Below are 5000 nucleotides of genomic sequence, written 5' to 3' on the forward strand. Positions count from 1 at the left end.
TATATATATCTATATATATATATATAAATATATATATATATATATATAATATTTATATATATATATATTTAGTATTTTTATATATATATATTTATATGTAATTACATATATATATACGTGTATATATATCTAATATATATATGTATATGTATATCCTTCCGGTGCGATCATTGGACGCAAGGAACACCCGTTTCATTCGTATTTTCGTTTAATCCTCAAACTTGATATTCGGCTTTGAACGGACGCCAGAAAAAGTGCGTGCTGACTTGGTTGGATGGAAATAACTAGGGGAGATACATAGTATACTGCCGTCTGTGTCACGGGACCGTCAAACGTTTTGATTTTTTTTTTCCTTTTTTTTTTGCTTAAGCGACGTGATGCGTTGTAACAGATGGGTTCGGAAGAGCTGCCTTCGTATTAAAATCTTTGAAATTTGTTATGTATGAGGTTCTTGTTGTATTTATTACTTTTTCCTCTCCGGTATCCTGGTTCTCCTATTTGATTGTTCTCTGGCGATGTTCAGTATTGCTTTTTGAAATCTTGCGGCTTTCTGTTATTTTATTTTAGGTCATTAGTAAATCACATAATACTATTGCATTAAGTTCTTTTATTTTAGATCGTTACTAAATCGTATAATACACAATTGAATTAATATTTTTTATGAATTTGTAATGTAAATGAAAATCCAATTTTGTTATTTTCTTGACTTGTATTGAAGGCAAATCCATTTTTGTTATTTTCTTGACAACTTGTATTGAAGGGATGTCCATGTGTGTAGTGTTCAAAGACGTATTGATCGTGCATGCGTCACGCATTTGTTCGCATAACCAGGCATATATTTTTATTATATTCTTTTCTCCATACCAGTACGCATTTTTCCTTTGGAGATTGTGGCTCTAGAAGGTGTATTTATATATTTTATATTTGTTTGTAAATGTTAATTATATATTAATTATATACAATCGTGACATTGGAATTTCATTGTACCTTCCTAAATCTCATCTGTCAGCGTTTCACAGTTCGCTTAAGCTGGAATCATTGTAAAAAAAAAGAAAGAAAAAGATTCGTTTAACCAAACCACGAAGTGTCTGTCTCGTTTTTGTTATGAAGTGATAATTCGAAGTTGGATGAAGGTTTGAAGTGGAAATAAAACTGATTTTGAATTTAACTGTGGAAATTACTCTGGTTGGTGTTACGGTGACGTAACCAAGAATTGCATCGTCTAGTCGTGGAAAATATAAATATATATAAATACTTATATACATACAGTTTAACCCCCCAGACTCGCTTAGTGATTGCTTACCGCAAGTAGACAGGCTTCCTTTGAACCTCAATGTATTTTTAATTTGGTAAGTATGTACTCTGTTGTTTTTGATAAAGCCATGTATTTAAGTGCTTTATTCTCTCTCTCTCTCTCTCTCTCTCTCTCTCTCTCTCTCTCTCTCTCTCTCTCTCTCTCTCTCTCTCTCTCTCTTTATATATATATCGTATATATGTACTCTTGTTTTCAATAAAGCCACGTATTAAAGTGCTTTACTCTCTCTCTCTCTCTCTCTCTCTCTCTCTCTCTCTCTCTCTCTCTCTCTCTCTCTCTCTCTCTCTCTCTCTATATATATATATATATATATATATATATATATATATATATATATATATATATATATATTCGTTCCCCCTGGAGGGTGTGGCTCTAGGAAGTATTAGGTTTTGGGTGGGATGAGATTGCAAGCCCCCACCGTTCTTTCACTCGTTTTCGTAACTCACCATAGTTGTTTAACTATCAGGTGTGCCCATCCGCCTGTCCTTGTCCAGAAGTCGAACCTGGATATATATTCTCTCTCTCTCTCTCTCTCTCTCTCTCTCTCTCTCTCTCTCTCTCTCTCTCTCTCGGGTCTAAGAGGCACGTAGACAGCGACGAAGCCATTCAGTTTTTCTTGGGAGCTGGAAAGTTTAATTTTAGTTGTCGTCGTTCTTCGGATAAAAAGCAACGCTGTAATTGTTTTGAATGCAGACGTAATTACCCAAATCAGATATGTTTGTAGATGTGGTTGCATGCTGCGGTCTGTACGCGCGCACATACATATATACACACATTGTACACACACATATATATTTAAATATATATATCATTGTGGATTTTTGTCGAAACTGCACAAAACGACGAGGTGGGGAGAGATGGTTACTGTAAATTAAACGCGCGTGCTCGCCCGCAGACGCACATTATATATATATATATATATATATATATATATATATATATATATATACATATACATACAGTATATATACGAGTATTTCTATATTGTGTGTGTGTAATATAAGGTAACAGTCTCTTCCCTTCCCGTCGTTTTGTGCAGTTATGACAAAGATCACACAGGATCTGAGTAAAGTGCTTTTGACTGTGCTGAAAGTCATGGTATATTTTCTGTTATTTCATTTCTAAAGTACACTTTCATATATATATATATATATATATATATATATATATATATATATGTAGAGAGAGAGAGAGAGAGAGAGAGAGAGAGAGAGAGAGAGAGAGAGAGAGAGAGAGAGAATGAATCGGTAGTCCGTAGTGGGCAGTAGCATGGGAACCTCTAATTTCCTGTCATTTCACCAGGTAAAACTTTTCCGCACAATCTCTCTTACTCCTTACTGTAGCTGTACTATTTCTGAAACACTTTCAAGTAGACACTTGTAAATCTTCAGATGTATTTCCTGTCCATTTGTTCTTCAAGGGCTTCAATGTCTTGCTTTCATTCATCAAGTTTCTGCAGTCTCTTTGAGTTTAAAGTAGCTCTTCTCAGTTGCTTTCTCTACTGTTTATTATCATTATTTTTATTCCAGATTCCAAATATTAGTCTTCTGTAGAAGAAAACTATTGTGCCGGCTTTGTCTGTCCGTCCGCACTTTTCTGTCCGCCCTCAGATCTTAAAAATTACCTAGGCTAGAGGACTGCAAATTGGTATGTTGATCATCCATCCTCCAATCATCATGCATACCAAATTGCAGCCCTCTAGCCTCAGTAGTTTTTATTTTACTTAAGGTTAAAGTTAGCCATAATCGTGCTTCTGGCAACGATATAAGAGTACGATAGGCCACCACTGGGCCGTGGTTAAAGATTCACGGGCCGCGGCTCGTTCAGCATTACACCGAGACCACCGAAAGATAGAGCTATTTTCGGTGGCCTTGATCATAGGCTGTAGCGGCTATACAGAAAACTCGATTGCGCCGAAGAAACTTTCGGCGCATTTGTAGTTGTTTTTTCTCGTTTGTAGTTTTCCTTCATCTGCTAGTTTTTCAGCCAAGTTACTGTTGCCCACTTTATTTTATATTGCTTCATTAAGTTGCCCACTTTATTTTATATTGCTTCATTAATACTCGGTGCTTTAGTTGCAAGTTCATAGCTCACTCAAAATCCCGAGTTCTCGTGGCATGACAGGAATGAATACAAGGTTATGTGAATCAATAATCTCTCGTGTCAAAGTTTGTCAGTTTCTTGAAGTTTCTGATTTGCCGATCATTCAAGTCACCTACTCTGTGGATTGCATGTTTAGGGTTGAAGTCTGGATACACAAAGTCATTAATTTGGGAGCAAAGGCCATTGAGACGGTTACCCTAATGCCCTTTGTAGGAACAGGCTTGAAGAAAACAATCCCGTCAGGGCTAGTGCCCGCGTTACACCTCACGCGGTGCACTGCTTGCAGCGTCCCTTCGGCCCTTAGCTGCAATCTCTTACGTTCATTTTACCGTACCTCCGTTCATATTTTCTCTCTCCCATCTTACTTCCCACCCTCTTCTAACAATTGTTTCATAGTGCGACTGCCAGGCCTTCCTCCTGTTACCCCCGTAGGGGGATATTGCTGTCAGTGCATCTCATGCGGTGCACTGTAAGCATTACTTAAGGTTCTCTGCAGCGTCCCTTCGGCCCCTAGCTGCAACCTCTCACACTCATTTTACTGTACCTCCGTTCATATTCTCTCTCTTCCATCTTACTTTCACCCTCTTCTAACAATTGTTTCATAGTGCGACTGCGAGGTTTTCCTCCTGTTACACCTTGAAGACCGTCTTTATTCTCAGTTTCCCTATCAGCGGATGACCTCATAGGTCCCAGCGCTTGGCCTCTGGCCTAAACTTGTATCTTTCAGTTTCAATTCCAATTCGAAGAAAACAAGCAAAAGGAGAAAAGAAGGATGGGGCTTAATAATAAATTAGGAAGCGACAGACCTCTCTGCCACTCGAAGAAAGGCTAGAAGTCAGGAAAAACGGGAGCAGGAAGAGAATTCTGAAGTCAGTTTAACATTACTTTAAAGAGATGAATGCTTACGTCCGTAAAGTTTTACGGATAGATTCCTTATTGGGAAAAAATCAAGTCTTAAAACACAGTTAATGTTATAGGGAATGGGTCTGCCCCTTACTTTGCAGTTCAGTTTTATTTACTTTCGTTCCCTCCTGAACTAGCTTTACTTTGTTGCTTAGCGGTCGACTGCATTCGTTCATTGCTAAATACACTGAAGGGCTTACGTCTGACAGTCTTTGGTTACTAGTGAAAGATTGCGTTTTAATATTTCCCACTTTACTCATTTTCGTGTTTATATATATATATATATATATATATATATATATATATATATATATATAATGTATATATGCATGTATGTATGTATGTATGTACATAGGTATACAGAAAGGTGGTTTGGCCATGTGGGAAGGCTCGAGGATGATAGGTGGAAAGTTTGTAAATTTTGATAATGTAATGAAATGGAAAGAGAGGTTGGCTAGAAGGATCAGGCAGGGCAAATAAGATGTGAAAAATACTGCATTGAAAGTTGATACAAGGGAAATGAGGAAAGTAGATCGAAATGAGACACTGTGTGTCGGGTGTTCAAGTGCACTGCTGAGTCGTCGTCTTTGCAGGCATCTGACGCGTCTGATGTTGTGTAAATTTGAATCCAGAACAGAACCATTCGACCACCACGATGGTTTGCGGGACAGTCCGG

The 5000-nt window shown here is 37.6% G+C and overlaps 1 protein-coding gene across 5 annotated transcripts in view; it reads left to right on the forward strand.

Moving 5' to 3' along the window:
• Positions 1-5000, forward strand: part of Remo (Remoulade) — a 502829-nt gene that overhangs the window by 27241 nt on the left and 470588 nt on the right. The window contains exon 2 of one of the 5 annotated variants that reach the window (XM_067091348.1): positions 1010-1349. The exons of 2 other annotated variants lie outside the window; for them this stretch is intronic. The gene's annotated coding sequence lies outside the window, so the exon portion shown is untranslated. Of the gene's footprint in view, positions 1-157; positions 1350-5000 lie in introns of those variants that run through there. 2 more of the 5 variants (XM_067091349.1, XM_067091347.1) reach the window with 2 other exon arrangements.

Source organism: Macrobrachium rosenbergii, chromosome 48 (assembly GCF_040412425.1).
Source record: "Macrobrachium rosenbergii isolate ZJJX-2024 chromosome 48, ASM4041242v1, whole genome shotgun sequence".
In the NCBI taxonomy this organism is placed as follows: domain Eukaryota; kingdom Metazoa; phylum Arthropoda; class Malacostraca; order Decapoda; family Palaemonidae; genus Macrobrachium; species Macrobrachium rosenbergii.